The 20,439-nt window shown below is 38.6% G+C and overlaps 1 long non-coding RNA gene across 1 annotated transcript; it reads right to left on the bottom strand.

Moving 5' to 3' along the window:
- Positions 1-2,127: 2,127 nt before the first annotated feature.
- LOC141727285 (uncharacterized) lies at positions 2,128-20,172 on the bottom strand. The gene is made up of 3 exons (XR_012578313.1): positions 19,970-20,172; positions 2,864-2,942; positions 2,128-2,453 (listed from the first exon to the last, which is right to left on the bottom strand). It is a non-coding gene; the product is annotated as an uncharacterized LOC141727285 (long non-coding RNA).
- Positions 20,173-20,439: the final 267 nt, after the last annotated feature.

Here is a 20,439-nt window from a genome sequence, read left to right as displayed (position 1 = left end):
CTTCCTTCTCTGGGTCCTGTTAATACGGTCCCCTCTGCATTCAGTTGCAGGCCCACATCAATAATCTCATACTACCCACTATAAAAACACAGAAACTTACATAATTGAAACTAACCTTTTTATGATAATTTGTACAGATTAAAGCTAAGTAAGTGACTGGTTTCTCATCATGATTCCTATTTCTTGTATAAATACACTATTGTGTTTTGTAGGCCAAGGATTAAATGGAGAGGCCTCTCCACAGGTCCTTACCTCATAGGTGAGTGCTAAATCACAAATGTAGCTATGGCTTTCCACTGAAGAATTCACAAGGGAGTATATATTTAATGTGTATAACAGTGTAAATCTAAACACAGATGGGAGATGGGAATTTCCAAAATGTGTCCCACAAACTACCAGAAGATAGTTAAATAGCCCAGTACCCCACCATCACAGTGGATCTGTTTTGTTTAAAATATGATGGATTTAGATGAATGCTACTTTGATTCATTCACAAGTGCTTGCACAGGCCAAAAGCAAAAGCAACTCCCTACCGGTACCCCTTCATTATGATTTTTATCATTTGAGATACTAGTTCATTTTCTCACAAAAATCTATTTTAAATTACTTTAGACAGACTGATGAGCTCAGGAGAATTGTTGCCACATAACATTTTCAATTAATTATTATCTCTACTGCTCCTCTGCAGGCTTTGCCAGGAGAGGATGGTATTAGCCTTTGCCTGTCAGACAGACAACATGCACAACACAAAAAAAACCCTCTTTCCAAAGATCTGGATGTTATTTGTGCAGCAGAAAGGTTACAGTCATAGATAGGTAAACATGAAATAAGAAAACAGATGACAGGTCAAGCCAACCCTGCACAGTCCCTGAATTGCACAGAGACTCACTCATTGAAGCCTGTGTTTACCATTTCTTCCACTCTGCTGCAGTGCTGCTACATTACGAACTGAAATCTTAACCTTTGCAAGTGGAACAGTAATTTCCAATATTTCTAAGAAGCATCCATCCCTTTCAGGTCTGCAACTCCAGTCCTGTTAAGGGTCAGTGCAATAGCTTGTCAAGTTCATAACTCAAATATGCAGTATTGATAACCCCACTGCTGACTATCAAAACACAGACAGTAGAAAGAAAACTCAAATATTTTTGAATGAAGAGTAGAAAATTAATTGAAGAAATAATGTTCTGCTTCTAGACACTTGCTGAGCTCAGGAAGAAACTAAATTATAACAGAAATAATTTTAAAAGAATTATCTATGACATTTACAGGGTTTTTTTTTCAGAGCACAAGAAATGGGAATATGTAAACAACCATACATAGATTATTTACAGCCTCCAATGAATCTGCATCAAAACGCATATGACCAAAGCAAAACCAGAATGGAAGAATATAAAAACATATATGTTGGGGAAACCACTGCCTAAATAAATCAAAAGATATAAAATAATTTCAGGATTTGTTAAAATTCCATTAATGTGACTACAGAGTGACAGAACAGAATATGTTGGAAGGGATATCTGGAGGTCATCTACTTCAAACACCTCATTCAGACTGGTTAGATGGGCTGTGATCAGTAACATTCTGGATATCTCCAAAGATGAAGAATCTCTGGGCCCCTCTTCAAACCCATTTTGTCATCTTCCCAGAGAAAAGCTTATGGATCAATCAGGATTTCTCTTCTTGCAAATTTTGTCTGTTTCCTCTCCTTTTACCACTACAGACCTTGGATACCAGAAGAGTATCATTCCATCTTTTCTATATTTGCCATTACTGAAGACTGCAATGAAATTTCTCCTTTACACTTCTCCTATTCTGGCTGAACAAAGTCAGCTCTCTGTCAGCTCATCTCATATGACAGGTGCCTCATCCAGGGGGCCGCTGTGAGACTCACTTCAGTTCTTTCATTGCCATGTTCCCCTGCACCATGGAATTCGAAACTGGACACAACAGTCCAAATATGACTTCCTATTTTGGTGAATCTTCTCTTCTTTGCAATAGGGCAAATGGAACTTAGTAATAAAGGAGTTTCTAAGTTTAAAAGTTCACATGTTCTGTATTGCCATGAATATTGGCTGTAAATTGTCAATGCATAGGTGCTTGTATTGAGGAATCATTTTGGTTCACAAAAGTTTCTCTTAGTATTTGTGTGTACCTAAATGAGATCTTAATTTCGTGCTTGCTGTCATCTTTGTTTTTTCCAGAAGGAAATTTTTACAAGAGCATATTTTTTGTAATGTCTGTACAAATCATCGCTAAAAAACTGCCATCTTTTGGGACATTTTCAGTTGATTAGTTGATTCCTCTGTTAAAAGTCTGTGCTTTTGCAATCCACTGTTTTGCTGTGGAGAGTGTTAGAGATATAAAAATTAAATTCAGTACCAATCATACATACCCTGTCATACTGGTACTGTTAAATTACATCAGAAATTGCGTTCCTTTCTTTCCCAGATAATCTGGAACCAAACAGAAAAGCAGAGAAGTAATGAGTTGTTTTGGTTTTGCAATACTTCTTCTGTGACAGGCACAAATTTAAAATAAAAAATAAACTATTTTTGAGGATCATTTTTTATCTCCCTGGTTCTCGATATCTCTAACCTGCAAGAGCTTTCAAATTCCTTTACATGGCATTGGGATGGTACAATTCTATTATAACAAAATAATTTCTAGATTAGTTCCTTTTCCTTTTTGCACGGGTGTGGGTAGAATAGGACCTTGAAAAAAGGGATGGATGACAAGCACATTGTCCTACTGGGAAAGGAGAGAAAGAGGCAGGGAAAGACAGGGAAAGAGAGAGAAATTTCTTCTTTTTCTTACTTTTTTTTTTTTATTTTCTCCCCAGAGTAGCCAGAGTTATCCAGTTTACCTGCCATGGGTTTGCTTCCACCTCAATTCTAGAATCCTTCTCCTGTCTGGACTTGAATGCACCAGATCATTTAATCCTCCTAAAACAAGAAAAAACATGTTTTTACAGAGGCTAATACTTTAATCCTTAGGAATATCTGTATGAGTGATATAGGGTGCAATGCTAGCTCTTTCCAGCTATGAAACATCCGTGTCATTATATGCAAAGATCTGTGCACTGCAGTGAGGAATGTCTGTCAGAGCTCAGAAAGCGGCCTTTTACTTTGTGGACCATGTAAAACACCTGTGACCCTTGTGGAATAATTGTAAACCTTTAATTTTTCCTCATTTATTTGAACACTTATATTTTAGAGAAATTTAGGACAATATTTATACAGAGCAGTACCCATATTATTTTAGGTATCTCTTTTTTCTTAGAATTACAGATTATGAAACAAGAATTAAAACAAGGAACAAAACATCTGTAGTACCTGTAATTTAAAAGCAGTTCCTACCTTTTAATTTTGTGGAGATTTCTCAAAAAAGATCTGTCATGCAGCAGTGATATTATAAACCAGTTTTTAAAAGGGAAAGTAAAGCTAGAGGTATTGCATCATGAGGCCAAATTAGAGAGTACATAAGGATAATTAGCCACCTAGAGATATACATAAGTCTCTATTTGACTTTTGATACTGTCTGCATAGGTAATTTTGAGAATAAATTGGGATAATATGCCTCAGTATATTAGAAAGTTCTTTAGGCCTTGACCTTCATGGTTAGGCAACAATATTTACCTTTTTTTTTTTTTTAATCCATGAATTAATACTATCTGGAATATCAACTGCAATGACAAGGACCTCAAACAGTGTTACAGTTCAGCTAGATCAGATCCATTACTTTTCAGTGAAGGCAGGATAGTATTTTCAATAGCTCCACAGTTCTACTTCTGAAGAAATTTCTGAACTTGGAAGTTCAAATTCCACTGAAATGTAACACAAGTCCTACTTATTTCAGGAGTATTTGAAAGTTTGCTTATTTAACTTCCAAATCTTCAGAGACACCCAAGTGCCTGTGTCTCAGAGGTTTCAGTGGGAGATTGCTAGTCATTCAAATGGTTTTAAGCAGAGTAGTAGAGCAGGCGGTCTTTGCTGAAATTCAGATAGAGACTGCTTTGAAAACTTACATAGATGCCAACAAGAAAGTTCCCCAAAGTAGTGTGAAAAAAAATAGTAGGAAAAACAAACTATTCTTTTGAAAACAAGTAACTTAGCACCAGCTTCTACACAGAGAAAGAAATAGTTCTTGTCTTTCTTGTAATGCAATCTTCTGTCCTAGCTGAGCTGTGTCAGGACATCTTCAGTTACAGCTCTACAATGAATTTAGTTACACCTACTACAAACAGCAGAGCAAAGGAAAATACTTAATTCATGTATATTAGCAACTGCACAGCTAAAAATCCCCTAGCAGAGGGAAGATGTGGAGTTTTTAATCAATTACTCGGTCTGTCTGGGGTGGAGTTGATTTTCTTCACACCACCTCCTATTTTGCTAGATCATGCATATGTGACCCTGCATTTTGAGCAGCTTTGATAACAGACCCTTTTTCTAGCTATTCCTAGAGTGTCTTAGAGTGCCAAATCCTTCTTTGTTTCCCTCTCTCTCTCTCTCTGTCCTCCAGGCAAGTAGACTGAGGGCAGGCAAGAGAGTGGTAGAGGGCATACACAGGACAGCTGATCCCAAGTCATCAGAGGGTATCTCATAGTTATATATAACATCATGCTCAGCAAATAAACTGAAAATATGTTTTCCAGCATCACCCTTGTTCAGGGATTGATTGAACACCAAGCAGCTGATGGTGTGTGATTGCTCTTGCATCACTTGAATTCTGTCATATTTCGTTTCCTTTCTCTGCTCCACCTACTAAACTTTATCTCAATCACAAGTTTTCTTATTTCTGCCCTTCTGAACTTCTCCCCTGTTCTACTGTAGGAAGGGAGTGAGCAGCTGTATGGGCCTGAGCTGCCTACTGGGTTTAACCCTTAACAAACCAGATCATACTATATGTTACAAAATGCAAAGAGAAGTAAGTAATTTTGGAAGATGGGGAAGATCCTGACTCTTTCTACTTATGTAGCCATTGCATTTAAGCCCTTTAATTAATATATTTTTTTCCTCTTTCAATTCAGAGTGGAATAGAAAGCATCAAAAGGACAGAAATAAACACTCTTGTGATAATTTCTGTATGATTATGGAATTATGGAATAATTTAAGTTGGAAGAGACCTCTAAGACCATGGAGCCCAGCCATTAACTTAACACTGCAAGGTCTGCCACCAAACTGTGTCCCTAAGCATGCCATCTACTTACCAGGGATGGCAATTCCACCGTTTCCCTGGGAAATCCATTCAAATGTTTGACCACCCTTTCCATCCAATCTAAACCTTCCCTGGTGAAACCTGAAGCCATTTCGTCTTGTCTTGTCACTTGTTACCTGGGACAAGAGGCCAACCCCAACCTGGCTGCATCCTCCTTTCCAGGCAGCTGTAGAGAGTGATCATGTCACCCCTGAGCCTCCTCTTCTCCAGGCTAAGCAACCCCAGCTCACACAGACACTCCTCACAGGACTTGTGCTCCAGACCCTTCATCAACTTTTTTGGTCTTCCTTGGATATGCTCCAACAGACTGGAAGAGAATTCTAAAAATTTCGCAAAAGATAATGCTTGCATGAAACATAAGCTTGATTTTAGAAAGCCATGCAGTCCAGATAGGTCCCTTTAGGAAAGAACTAGTGTCAATTTAATCTGAGGTATCTTTAGCTCAGGAATAGTCCTTCATTTATTCCTAGGAGCCTCCTGTTTTCTGGAGATGGATGATTAAGCAGAACTAGACAATGTAGGCAAGATCCATCACCTAAAATTAATCAACAGAGTTTGATGGCTCATCTCAGTTTGATGGCTCTTAGGGAGGAGGATGTGTGACAGAGAAAAATCTGAAAAACCATCCATGTGGTTATTAAAGAGGGAGAATTTTCTCAGATACTTGCTAAGAAGGAGAATGAAGTCCTGAAGAACTATTTTTTTACCCAAACAATGATGCTGAAATAATGGGTTAGCCTCAGGAGTTACCTTAATAATTTTTCTATTACATAGCTGGTGATCAACAAACCTTTTCCTTACCTTATGTGATTTACTCTGATAGAGCTTTAATCTTACATTTTCCTTACTAGATCATAATTAAAGAAATGTGCTAAAATGCCTGTGAACTTTCACTCCACAGCAGCTTTAAAAGAAAATAATATGAGCACTTCTAAAAGTAGATGATTTCAAAATTTATGCAAAGAAATGTAAGAGTGCTATCTGGTTTCTGCAAAACAGTCCTCCTCTTAAGTGCAAAGCTTATTGCCTGCCACTATTAGATATATTAACTATTTAAGTAAATGCTCTCACTTCTTTTTTTTCATAAGCTTCCAACTGCTTAAAATTTCAGTGCAGAACTGACCATTAAAGTTAATCTTCACTTCTGAAAGGACTCATTAATTCACAAGGGGAGAGATTTCAGTTCACAAAACTCACTGGGGTTTTTTAACATATCTTTACTATTCCTTGCAATACTGTTGTCTTCATGTAAGTGCAATAATTAAAGTAGTGCATATTCCTCCTAAATTACTTCAGTTACCTTGTAGAGCTACTACTGAGTTCCACTATCTTATGTTTGGACAATTTTTTAAATCTTACCAGCAAAATAGAAATCAATGCCTTGATATCTACTTCAATGTCAATATTTTTTTTAAAATGTCCTAGCACTGAGTTAAGTTGTAAAGTGTTTTTTTAAACACTTCCACATTGTTTGATCTCTTCCACTGGAATACTGTGCCTAGCCTAGTTATAAGGAGAAGGATGAAGCCTGACTGCATGCAGTCTTTCTCAGACTTGGCAATCAGGCCTGGGGTTTGTCTTAATTAACAAGAGTCATGCCTTGTACACCTTCTATACCTATACCATGCCTATGTACCTTCTATAAACTGTACGGTCATATGTTCATCTTGGAGCTGAGAATCATTTCCAGGTGTATCTAGTATGGAAGCAAAATGTATTAAAATGGGAATGAACTTAAAAGAACTGGCTTCTAACCTTCTTCAGAGGAATGTTATTGTGGAGTTACTTTAAAGTGTGTGGAGGTAAATGCAGTAGCTGTCTTGTGGAATTGATAATTCTTTATACTTTGCAGAGTTTTTTCAAGAAGTGAGATGACATCAGCCCTTCATTCACATTGGTACACAATCTGTATGGGAGAAAGTTGCTTGAAAAATTAAATACACCAAGGCTGAAGTTTTAGAACATTTTTCTGGACTTTTTAATGATCTGGGAAAGAAAAAGTAATGAAATATTTCAACTGCTTGCCAGCTATATTGCACAAGGAATCGGATGCTATTTCTCACTTTGAAACTGAAAACAGAATTTAATTTCTAATACAAGAGAAAAGATACACAACTTTAGGAAAAGGCAGATGCTGTTGGCTGAGGCTAACTTATCCAAATACCACATACATTACAATTAGGAAAATTTACTTTTAAAAAACCCAATATGGAGGAATGAGCTGAGATGTATTACTGAACTAAAGTATTTTGCAGGGGTGGCAAAAAATATGTGGCTTTAAAATATTTTCACTCTGCCCATAGAGCTCATAGAGCTCAGTGGGATATCTTCCACACCACAGAGTCCTGTCGACGTCCTGAAAATGACAGGCCATGGCAACCCCAGGCCAGCAGAAGTAAGTGTTGCTCTAAGTAGAGTTGCTCAGAGCCACTCTGCTCTGTGCCCTGACCATGCTGGGCTGGCCAGCAGCCCAGTCAGGCCAACCCCACCAGCCTGCAGATTTACTTGTCAGGCATCTCTGCAGCACTGCCATGCAGGTCAGCGTGCCTGGGGACTGTCCCTTCCTGTGTCATCCCTGGCACTGCCTCAGTCAGAGGGATCATTTCCTCCGTCTTGCCTAACATTGCCAAGACAGTGGAAACTTGCAGAAATGGAGCAAGGTATTCGATATTTCTGCAGTTTGGAATCACCAGGACACATACTCACATCAAAACCATTGAAGTCTCCAACTGTCCCATGTTGCTGTTCCTCACTCTCTTGCAGATGTGCTGACCAGAAGGAGACTGACTCCACAAACAAGAGAAATTTCTCATGTCAGTAAGCCAGGTCTCAAACACAAGTGGAAAATCAGAACAACTTGCTAAAAGAAATGCAAAACAGTCCAAATTCTGTGTGTCCTTCCACAAGCACATCTCCTATTTCTGTTATGAATACAGTTCAGTCAGGCCAGCCTGCATCCTCAGCCTTTGTACCATGAGATCTATTCTCCAAGTAACAGGCTCGCAGGTGCCCCTGTTGATAATTCCTGATCCCAAACCCAAAACTCCTTCTGAACAAAAGTAGATCTCACCGAGCCCTCGACTTGTCCTTTCTTCATCAAAAGGCCTTGCTGTGAATCCAAGGATATAAACTGTGCAATTAATCAGAACTCACCTGTTTCTTATCCAGACAACCAACTGGAACTTTTCTGTTACTACACTTTTTTGCACGTTATTGGACTTGGACTGTTTCCTAAGTATGAATGTTCAATACAACTGGCATACAGATACCCAGGTAAAGCTGTTTCAAGACATGATTGACTTCCAAGCCAAAACAAAATCCTCAGAACTGCATTTTCAGAAGAAGTGAGTGCAGTTTATTTCCTAAGGTAGTTGCCATAAACTCCACAAACACCACAAACCCCACATATCCTGTGGTTTATTGTCTAAGGCCAATTGGTTCAAGCTTCCAACTTGCTGGCATATTTATTAAATAAAATAAATTATTTTATTTTAATAAAATAAAATAAAATAAAACAAAATAAAATAAAAACCAGTGAACACTGTCCTGTCCCACTGAACCCAGCTTGAACTTTTGCACCTCTGTCTCCACAACCAGAGCAGTGAAATTATTTCTTCTGGAGCAGTGAGACCAAGAAGCAGATTAGGAGTACAATCCTCTTAATTTCCAGTTCCCTTCCCAGCATCCAGGCTTCAGCTAATCCTGAGAGAAACATGTCCTGTCCACAAAACAGAAACAATCTATTTGGCTGTGAATTATACCAACAGAGAGATTACCAAAGAGGGAGTTCTCATAGTTGACCCTTATTTACTAAGACAGTTGTGTCTTTACTACATCCACAATATTATTTCTCTTAGTCATGTTTTGCCACACATGAAACATCATGGTTCCTTAAGATTTTTTGTGGTTTTTAGAACAGAACATGCAGTTAGCTTGATGGATACTCCTAGCAGGAGCCATTCCACAGTACTGTTGCTTTTCTGTTTCGTATTTAATCATGTAAAAAATATGTTAAGGTACTAACTAAAGCCAAAACACATGAACACTTCTCACACAAAGGCTTCTATTCCAGAATTCATTCATCCTGTTTTGCAAGTGTTGTGTTTTATAAGGCTAACTACTACACATGTAGCTACGTACAGCGGGAAGGAGAAAATGGATGAGGTCAACTCTTCATTCAGAGGAACCTGAAAGCTGTTTTACCACAGGGAGATCATGTATATACAGTTTCTTTAGCCTTTAGGTACTGTTTTTCTCAGAGTAAGGGAAGTGAGAAGAGCAAAATAGAATTCAGTGAGTCTGTCAGTGGCACAGGATGTAGCTGGAGGCCTCTCACTGATGGTGTCCCCAGAGGTTTCACACTGGGCCCAGTGTTCTTCTGCTTATTTATCAGTAACTTGGATGAAGAGGCAGATGCCTTCTCAGCAAAGCTGGGAGCAGTGGCCAATAAGCCAGAGGCCTGTGCAGCCCTCAGAGGGACTCTGACAGACTGGAGGGGTAGGCAGAGATGGGTGGATCTCATCAATATGTGCAAATATCGGACGAAAGAGTGCCAAAAGGATGGAGACAGGCACTTCTTGGTAGTGTCCAGGAACAGGACAAGAGGCAATGGGTAGAAACTGATGCACAGGAAGTTACAGCTGAACATGAGGAAGAATTTCCTTACTGTGCGGGTGACTAAGCACCAGAACGGATTGTCCATATGAGCTGTATAGTCTCCCTGGACATATGCAAGCACCACCCGGCTGCAATCCTGTGCAGAGTACTCTAGGGTGACCCTGCTTGAAGAGAAGAGTTAGACCAGATGGCCCACTGTGGTCTTTTGTAACATTACCTGTTCTGTGACTCCATGGAAATGGAGATTCACTGGGCACCAAATATGAGATCAGAGACCACATAACACAAATCACTGTAATAAATGTCATTCACAGAATGCACTGTAGGAACTGTGATCTCCTGGGGAGTGTGCATCCCTTGCTCCCACAGCGTGTGAGCTTTCTCTTAATAGTACACTCAATATAACAAGCAAGAAACAAGTGATCTAAGAGAAAGTAAACTGCTCCTAGTTAAGTCTGTTCACAGACACAGCTGCAAGCCCCTGTTCAGTATTAAGCCATTTAGCAACAAAATGGAAAGTGTCTTTTCCAGTTCGTGTAAATAAGCCAAATCCCAAAACATGTAGTTTGCATTCAAAACCACCAATATATCAAAGCAAGAGATATCTTCTGTGTAAGAGCACCTCTGCATCATCCCACTGCATTATCTGGTTTTTCTTTTACTGAAAGATATGGTCTTTTCTCACATAGACACATATCCTGTATGCATATTACATCATGGGAAAAAAATTAGGTCTTTATATTATATCTTTCCAGCCCATTGCTCTACTTAAAGAGAATTTAAAGAGTATTAAGAGACAGATTCAATTCATATACAGTACACGTATCTGAGAAAAGTTCCTTACGAAACATCTAGAAAGTCCTGTGTAGTATTCTACTTCTGCAAAGGCAAAATTGGCTGACTGAGGTAGCTCAATGAAAACTGGTTATAAAGCTTCAGGTTAATCTCAGGTTCATAACAGCTTTACTGCAGTGGGAAGCAAAGACACCCATGCCCTTTAAATTCTACTCTCACAAAACAATACACTCTATATAGAAGAAAGCCTCTTGAAGAAAAGATAAGGAAATAAACAGTATATATGTATGGACATTCACATTACAGACTATGGTATTAGAAGATCAAATATATTCACAGAAGTAGAAGTATGCATATATATCAGAGTGAAACAAGTGAGTGCAGTACACAGTGTTCAACGTTGTGCCTTTTCGATCAACATAAAGGGCTGAAAGGGATTTATATTGAAACCTTTCCTGGTTCAGCCTAGAAAATACTGCTTTAGACAAGAACTCTGGAAAAAGGAAAAGACAGATGTGTCGGCCAGTCTTCTGCCACTGTGACAGAATGAGTGATGAGTTTCACTTGTAAGAGAGAAGTAGGAGTATGTTTATTGACATAAACCAGTGATTTAACAAAGTGCAACAGTAACTGCAACAGTGATTTAACATTTGATGGCAGGATACACTTCAACATTTGCTGTATAGAGAACAGGGCCAGGCAAAACTCTCAGTGAGATCTTCCCATTGCGTCATGAGATTCAGAAAGGACGCCCTTGCATTCTAAATTCCTGTGTCAGTTTATGTGAGGGTATATCCAGACTTAGTCCTAGATGTGGTTGATGGTTTATATCAAAAGGATTATATATATAATGCTTTGTATCACTTAGCTAAAATCTCAAAGTTTAGCACACTATTAATTACTTCCCAAGAATCTGCTGTGGTAAGGAATGTCTCAGCTACAAGGAGTAACTGTGAGACACACCTCTGCTCAAGAAGCATGCTCTGGATTTGCTCCAACTGGTCAATGTCCAGTCTGTGCTGGGGCCCCAAAGCTGGATGCAGCACTCCAGATGGGGTCTGACAAATCCAACTTAAGCCAGATGCTGCTGTCACAATCACTTAAGCAGAGGTGAGGGAGAAGCACACCTCACATGTCTGTAAATTTCCTCCCTTCCCCTCAGCAGTTTCAGGGTGCTGTGGTGCAGGGACAGGAGAAAAGATAGCTCCTGTGGTTTGGGTACTCCTGCTGGCAGCTATTGATATACAGTATAATTTACAGCCACTCAACACTGGTTTAGAAGAGCAAATGGTCAAAATGGACTGAAATACGGCCAAACATCAGAATTTGCATGAGGATTAAGTATAAATGTTCTACATGCAGTTTCTTCCTTTCATCTATTCCTTATTTAGGTATATTACTATCAGTATTACTTTATTATACTATATTACATTATATTGTGTTACATCTAATTGTTACACAGGCCCTCATGACTGTCAGCCGACAGTCCCGACACACACAGATGAATTCAATTGGTCAGGAAATCAAAACACACCATAATCCAATTAACAACTCCCTTCAGGTAAACAATCTTCCACAATGCATTCGACTTGTGAACAACACAGGAGCAGTAAATGAGATAAGAATTGTTTTGAACATTCTTTGCTTCTCTGACTGCTTCTCCCGGGTTCAGAGAATCCCACATATTAATAAATGGCAAATATAAGGGTCTTGAGGCATTAACCCACGCAAACTCTTCCCTGTAGTCTTCATTTCAAAGAGATGGAACCTCATTTCATTGATGGAACTGTCTTACCACTAATAACTGTTTCTTGGTGGAAGACAAAAGACAGACAAATGATACAGTATAAGTAGAAAATGCTGTGTCAGGACACACAGCACCAACTTGAAATCTCCCAAGGACTTTCCCAAAATTACTGATTTGCCAAAATCAAGGTTTCTCTTACAAGAGCAGTCATAGAACTATAGAACAATCTGTCCAAAATGTAAAACCACCCAACCTGTCCAAAATATCCCCAGACAGCCTCACCATTGCAGCAGTCTCACGAAACATACATTTCATCTGTCATATAAATTATTATTTGAACACAGTGAAGCATTTCTGCCAAGAAACTATTAGTTTACAGAGAAAATGACATGAGATTTTCTTCCTTCATTGTATTCACCTACTACCTTCCACTGTGCCAGTAGGGCTCACTCAGAGAGAGAAAGGTGTCTTTCCATTTGATTTCAGGCCACCTCCTTACAACCAAGTACTTATACAAGCACTTATCTACTATGGTATAACTTTCTTTTCTGCATAAAGTAAGACTAAGAATGCCTTTTGTGATGATTCATGCTGGTAAAAGGAAAAAGAAAAGATAACACCCCAATTAGTAATAACACAAGGATCCTACCCTCCCCCATGCCAAACAAATGAACAAAAATTTAAAAAAGCCTTCCATGATAGTCAACTTTTTGTAGCTGTCAGTCTTGGTCATAATCAAATTAGACAAAACCTTCTAAAACCTAGTAATTCATCATCAGATTACAAGCATTATTCCTAAACATATTTTAAATCAAACTCCTGACTGAGAGATATTTCACTTTTCAAAGGTGTGAAGTCTAAAGTCTAAAGAAAAAATTATCAGAAACTACAGCTGTGACTAATTTACATTTTATTTCATGAAATCTGGAGCTAAAATACCTCTTATTAATATTTGTTAAGATTGTTTTATCATATTCACTTTCTGTGGGCAAATGTATCACTAAGTTACAAAATAAACCAACTAAGAAGATTTTGCACCCACAGGATAGTGGTGAATGGCTTGAAGTCCTGACAGACATCAGTGACAAGTGGTGCCCATATTAGGACCAGTGCTATTTAATAACTCCATCAATGACATAGATGAAGGGATCAAGTGCACCCTCAATAAATTTATCTTTTCACATGACACCAAGCTGAGTGGTGCAGTTGACACATCTGAAGGATGAGGTTTCATCCAAAGGGACCTGGACAGGCTGGAGAAGTGAGCCCATGGGAATATAATGAGGTTTAACAAGACCAAGTTCAGGGTGCTGCAGCTGGGTCACAGCAACCCCTGGTATCAGCACAGGCTGGGGATGAGCAGATGCAGAGCAACCCTGCCCAGAAGGGCTTGGGGGTGCAGGTGGGTGAGAGGCTGGACATGAGCCAGCCATGGGCACTCCCAGCCCAGAGAGTCAAACGTGTCCTGGGCTGCATCCAGAGCAGCGTGGGCAGCAGGGCAGGGAGGGGATTCTGCCCCTCTGCTCTGCTCTGGGGAGAGCCCACCTGGAACCTGCATCCAGCTCTGGGCTCCCAGCACAGGAAGGACACGGAACTGTGGGAGTCCAGAACAGGGACACCAAGATGGTTAGGGGGATGGACCATCTCCTGCATGAGAAAATGTTGATAGAATTGTGGTTGTTCAGTCTGGAAAAGAGAAGGCTGTGGAGTGATTTAAGTTCAGCTTTCCTTCTGAAAGGAGCTTACAAAATGACAGAGAGATACTTTTTAAAAGAGCGTGTAGTGACAGGACAAGGAGGGATCACTTCAAACTCTCAAAGCAAGTAGGTTTACAGTAGATAGTAGAAAAAAAAATCCTTACTGTGAGAGTAGAGAGCTACTGGAACAGGCTGCACAAAGAAGCTGTGGACATCACATCCCTAGAACTGTTCAAGACGAGGCTGGATGAGACTGTGAAAAACCTGGTCTAGTGGAAGGTATCCCAGCCCATGGCAGGGATGTTGGAGCTAGATGATTTTCAAAGTCCTTTCCAATCCAAATCATTCTATGATTCTATGAATAATTGCATCATTTGGAAAGATGAGCAGTTGAACTAAGTACCAATAATCATAATTGTGTATTTTGAAAACTTAATGGTGTTATTTTAGTTTAAGTTAGTTTGCAACAGAAATCAATAAATAGATATCTAAATAAAATTAAACAATTGTTTTTTACTATATGCTAAAATGCAGTAATATATGTATAATATTCTGTAGTTTTCCCCCCTATCTCTGAATAGCCTGTATGTTTTCTCCTGAGATATGCAAATTATTGTTTCAATCTGGTTTATTGCCAAAAGGGACTGCTTGACAATTTAGTTTATTAAAGTAGGGATGAATGAAAATACAGCAGATTACCAAAAATATTATCTGCAAAAGTGTGAGTCTGTAACTAGCTCCATTTTTAGCATCTAGGAAGACATTGCTTTAAAAAGAAAAAAAGAAAACAACAACAACACAACAACAAGAGGTGGTTTATTGGTAAATATTGCCAGCCTTTCAAGAAATTGTTTGAAGTACTCAACACATACTCTTCCTGATTTTGGGTCACATAACAGGTTATGGAAATACCTCAATGGTTCTTCAGATGCTGAATTTCCTACTTCATCAAAGAGCTAATGGCTTCCACTCTGAGACATGGCCAACAACAGTCTAGGTGTGCCCACATCCTCAGCTGATCCAATTTAGTGGAGGGCACTTTTAAAAGAAAATCCTAGGAACCAGAAGGAAGCTGTGACAATCCATGATTGCAAATAGAGGCTGCACCTTGGGAAGTTCTGCACACTGCTGTGCACTCCAGCATCCTACATCCGGGCTGTAGCAGCCAAGCCCAGGATCCATTCTGCAGGGGTTGCAGCCAGAATTAATGGCTTTTCAATTGCATCCTTTCCCACTTAGTTAGCCAATTTTAAATCCTGCTGGTTAGACAGAACAGATCAAAAGCTAATGAATGACAACACAGCCTGGCTGGCAACAGGCTTCTAAGAATTTCCTATTCAATAGGTCTTTTCTTTTCTTTTCTTTTCTTTTCTTTTCTTTTCTTTTCTTTTCTTTTCTTTTCTTTTCTTTTCTTTTCTTTTCTTTTCTTTTCTTTTCTTTTCTTTTCTTTTCTTTTCTTTTCTCTTTTCTCTTTTCTTTTCTCTTTTTTCTTTTCTCTTTTCTCTTTTCTTTTTTCTTTTCTCTTTTCTTTTTTCTTTTCTCTTTTCTTTTTTCTTTTCTCTTTTCTTTTTTCTTTTCTCTTTTCTTTTTTCTTTTCTCTTTTCTTTTCTTTTTCTCTTCTCTTCTCTTCTCTTCTCTTCTCTTCTCTTCTCTTCTCTTCTCTTCTCTTCTCTTCTCTTCTCTCTTTTCTTCTCTTCTCTTCTTTCCTCTTTTTTCTTTGTGACCAGAAAGAATAGCAATAGCCACATTTTTGCTTTTTTTCTTTTCAAAATAAGGTGTATTTCAAAAAGCATGCTTGTAAAAATATAGTATTGGAGCATATTGTTACTTGAAGACTAAAACTCTGAAACAGACGAATTTTATGTTCCATCTGGCTCCTCCCAGAAGTCTTTTCTAGCAGAGCTTCACTCTGCTGAAAAACTCACTTCAGCACAGAAGAAAGAAAAACCTTCACAACATTTTTACAGGCAGTTGCTGCACTTCAGAACAACCTTTCACCTGAGAAATATCTTGGAAAGGGATTTCAGTGAGATCAGTCTAGAGCAGGGATACAAACTCAAATCTCTGGCTCAGCTGTTTGAGCATGAAAAAGTCCAATAGTCTGGTCAAATTTCATACAAAAAGGAGAAGAAAAAAAAGAAAATACACAGGGAGGAAACGACAGCATGGAGTATTCAGGATCTTGCCTCAAAAGAGTGTGCAGGAAGTCAAACTATAATTTTGTGTCCTTCTCAGCTCAGCCATTAGGAGTTGAGGTCTTGGAGCATGCTTCCTCTATGATGGAAGGAAAAGAGACATGGGTTTGCAGACTGTGGCTAACAAAAATAATTCTCTAGCTAGCTTTAAGGAGGATAGGGTCTTCCAAGGCCTTTCATCTCTTCTCTGACTCATTTTTGGCTGTGAATAAACTATTTCAACCTTCCTGTCTCTTTTTCTCCCACTGTAAAATGATATCAGTAATCCCTCCCGGCTTCTGATGCCTGCAGTAAGAATTAGGTTCACCCCTTCTAGCATATAGAGCTACCCAGGTCAACCAAAACAAGCTTCATTTTTCTTTTTATAGCTGTCAGTATTGAAGAGAATGCAGAAGTTGCATTTGTGTTATAGGCAGGAAGGTGAAAGGAGGAAACAAGCAGAGAAAACATTTTGTCTGTCTCACTTTGAGCCCTGAAAATAGCTTCTGCTGATACAAATCATATGTTGAGATTTTTAATGTGAGTGGCACTGCCTTCCAAGAAGGGGCAAACTGTGAACTGGCTAGCCTTCCTTCCCTCTTGCCAAATGGACACTCTTCCATTGAAGCAATATTTCTCAGTACTGACCACAAGTCACTTTTCAGCCCTGTGATCAGTGTCAACTATCTGATAGTAAATAACGGGTTATAGTTATAGTAAATAATGGGTCACTAATACATGCTGTATCACACACAATATAAGTAGAGGCAGAGTTTAGACAACTGTATGTTCTTACAAAGTATCTAAGTAATACCTACACCAGGAGCAACTGCACCTCTGGGATTTCCCAGAAATTATGCAGAAAGATTTTTCAGGTAATCAGACAACAATTAACAAGTTCTTAGAGCAAACCATCAGAGCTTTCTACCTCTCCTTTTCTTTGATACAGTGATCTTGCTGGGAAGCAGATTTATTTAATATTTCATAGAATAAAATAACATCTTTTGCAGCAGTCTGTCATCTCAGAAGATAAGGGAATTAACTCTGTACTCACTTTATATCAGTCTTTTTATTTTCTTCCCCACAGTAACAGTGCTACCAGTTGCACCTTTTCATCATACCTCCTTGTTCCCATCAGACTGCCTCTTTAGTGATTAATATTTCATGTTTTTTTCTAGGGGCAGAAGGAAATACATTTCAAAAGCAGACAGCAAACTAAGACTCAGAAAGTTTATCAGCTTCATTTCACATGGGATGTGACTAAGGGCAATTCACTCTTTTTAATTGTTCGCATGTGTTGTCTTCCTCAAGACTTGCAGCACATTGCACACACATTGCACACTGCATTTTTAATCAATTATCATCACCCCCAAAAATTCATACAGAAATATATATATATTTCCAAGGGAGAGGCTGTTTATTACTTATTTGAAACATATCCCATGTATATGTGCTTTACCATAAACATGTGGCTCAGGAAACAAAAGCCTTTGGATCATCAGTAGTACTCTGAACAACTGACCACCATTCTCCTGTACAGCATTTGCATGCACATCACTGCTCCTGAGTACAAACACACACAAACCAGCAGGACCTTTCTGTCTATTCTGAATAGAAAAGTAAGTACAAATTCCTCATCCTAAACAATGTCTTTCCAGAGCAGTATTGCACATAATATTGATATGCCTCAACATGATCAGATTGCTGAAGTCATATAATGCCTTCTGGGCTTCTTGAGACACACTCTATCTGTTACAGCGTCTTAAGTCAAAGCCATCACACAACATCCATATCCACTATTCTGCAAAAAAGGTCTTCCTTGCACAGAAGTTTTCATTTAACTTTCCTGATTCAAGCATTCACATACTAGTCTGCCCATCTAGGAAGAATCAATACTGTGCTTTTCATACTGACCTAGTTATGGAATCACAAAATCTAAGCTGACTGTCTGATGTCAGAAGTCTGAAGGAAATCAGAATCTCTCAACTAACTCCTGCATCAGCATCTTCCGCAACTGAATGGACAACTAAGTTTATGTAATCTGCTGCAGCTAGGAAATGCAATTCACTCAAAAGTTCCATCTTCAGTTCAATACACTGCTTTGCTGCCAAAGCAGCAGAGTTTAAAAGATTACAAAGTAAAAGAGTTTGAAAAAATGGATTTGCAAAAACATTTTTATCCTGCTATTTTTCTTACTGAATGGTGCACTGAGCATTGAGAATCAGCCTGCAATTAGCAGTTAAAGTGCAGCCATGAGCGTTCCACTCTTGCTGCTGCAGCAAGAATGGTACCTTCTGTGCATGGTACCTTCTGTGCATTGAAGACTAGCCCTTGAATCCTCAGGCAGGTGTGCACTGTAATGCTGAAAATCTTGATAATTGCAATGGATGTCAATTTTGAAGTTAAAAAAGTGGAAAGAGTGAAAAAATATTTCTCCAATGAAAAATACAAATTCATACAAGCATAGAAGCTGTGTGATAATTGCAAATAGAACTGCCAGAAACTTCCAGCTTCTATTAACACCCATTCTCCCTTGTTCTCCCTGATTGTTTTCAAGTATTTCATAAGTAACTGGATTACTTATCTGTAAATAATTTTGTTAACATCATTATAGCACAGCAAAATTATCAAATAGGTTAAATCAAAGGTAATAACCTAAAAGTTAGTATATTCATTTTTTCATGGTACCAGGGATTTCTAACTGCATTTCATTGTCCATTGTTGAAGAAAAACAAGTACTGATCATATTTTGAGATGCAAAAACTTCACACTTTTTCTGTGCACATAAAATGATTATTAACATTTGAACTTCATATTGATGAAAATTGATAGTAACCCCATATTTTTGTTACAAATTGCCATTTTAAGCTAGAGACCTCATAGCAGTGAAAGAAAATAACACAAAGCAAACCAGGTGGACAATAAACAGTGTTAAACAGTCTAGTATATCTCAAGTGGAGCTGTGAGGAAAAACAGAAAAAGAAGACACTTTGAAAAAATATGTAACTATTTCCCAGTTCAATTACAATAAGCTTAAAATGCCATTAACGCAGGCAAAAAAATGAACTGAAATAGCTCTGAGATATGTCTAATTCCACTAATGTGCCCAGGAGGCACTTAGCAATCAGCCCAGTTGCTGAGGCATTTGTACCCCTATCTAGTGCAGCACAACCACTCTCCCAGTGAGACCTGGTTCCAGTCCACAGCACACCTGGCCTTCTTAGGAAGAGGATTCTTCAGGTCCTCTGACAGATAAGTAAATTCAGGGCTTCTCCAGAAGGACATCCTGAGAGAAGACTGAGGCTCTGTCCCTTGCAATCATTTCTTTAGTAATTATAGGTGATGCCAACATCATTCTCTAATTTACACACATTTGCGTAAATTTGCTACTTTTGTTTTTTGAGCAGCTGCTCCTGAGAAAAAGGTGTAAGGTAAAGGAAACAAGTGGATTTGATTAGCACAGTTTCCTGTGAAACTCTTACACATTAAGAATTTTAAACCTTGAAAGCTTTTTCAATTTCACAGATTGTCTCTGAGCCTACCTTGACTGAGCCTACCTAAACCACCAAAAATGTATGAGAGACATTTTTGATAAAATGTTTGCTCTCAGCTGAAAGCCTACAGCCCATTTTTCTCTCCTTAACAACTTACTATCAAATAACTTTAAAAAGTTTCAGACTTGTTCCATGTATAGAAGTTTGCTTTTTATCTGAGTTCAGAGCTACCTGAGTGTCGAAGGAAGGGGACCAGGACACCAGTTGGTTCATCACAGGCCTTTCAGGTCCGGTCCGGTCCCGGTCCCGGTCCCTCAGGTCTTTCTGGTCCAGTTTATTGAAGAAAGTATCAAACACTTATACAGCAAATAATAAGCTTATGAATATTCTGTAAGCCAAGCAATCTATTGGTTAAACTATAGCATTAACTCATCCTCATTCCTTAAGGGTTACACTCTCTTTTCTCACGTCTCTTTCACTGTTTGTTATTATACCACAGCTAGGCCCAAGGACACTGTTATTTGTGCAGGTGCAGGACTTGGAATTAGCCGCAGTTTTGTACTTTTCCAGTCCTTAGCAGCTAAATTCCCAACATCTCCCCTGTTTTTATTTTTTTAAAAAAAAAGTTTTATGGGCTGTGTTACATTTTTTACAACACAAAAATAAACAATTTTAATAACTAAACAATATTTTTAGCTAGT

The sequence above is a fragment of the Zonotrichia albicollis genome, chromosome Z, assembly GCF_047830755.1.
Source record: "Zonotrichia albicollis isolate bZonAlb1 chromosome Z, bZonAlb1.hap1, whole genome shotgun sequence".
Lineage (NCBI taxonomy): Eukaryota > Metazoa > Chordata > Aves > Passeriformes > Passerellidae > Zonotrichia > Zonotrichia albicollis.
This window is presented reverse-complemented; position numbering and strand designations above follow the sequence as displayed.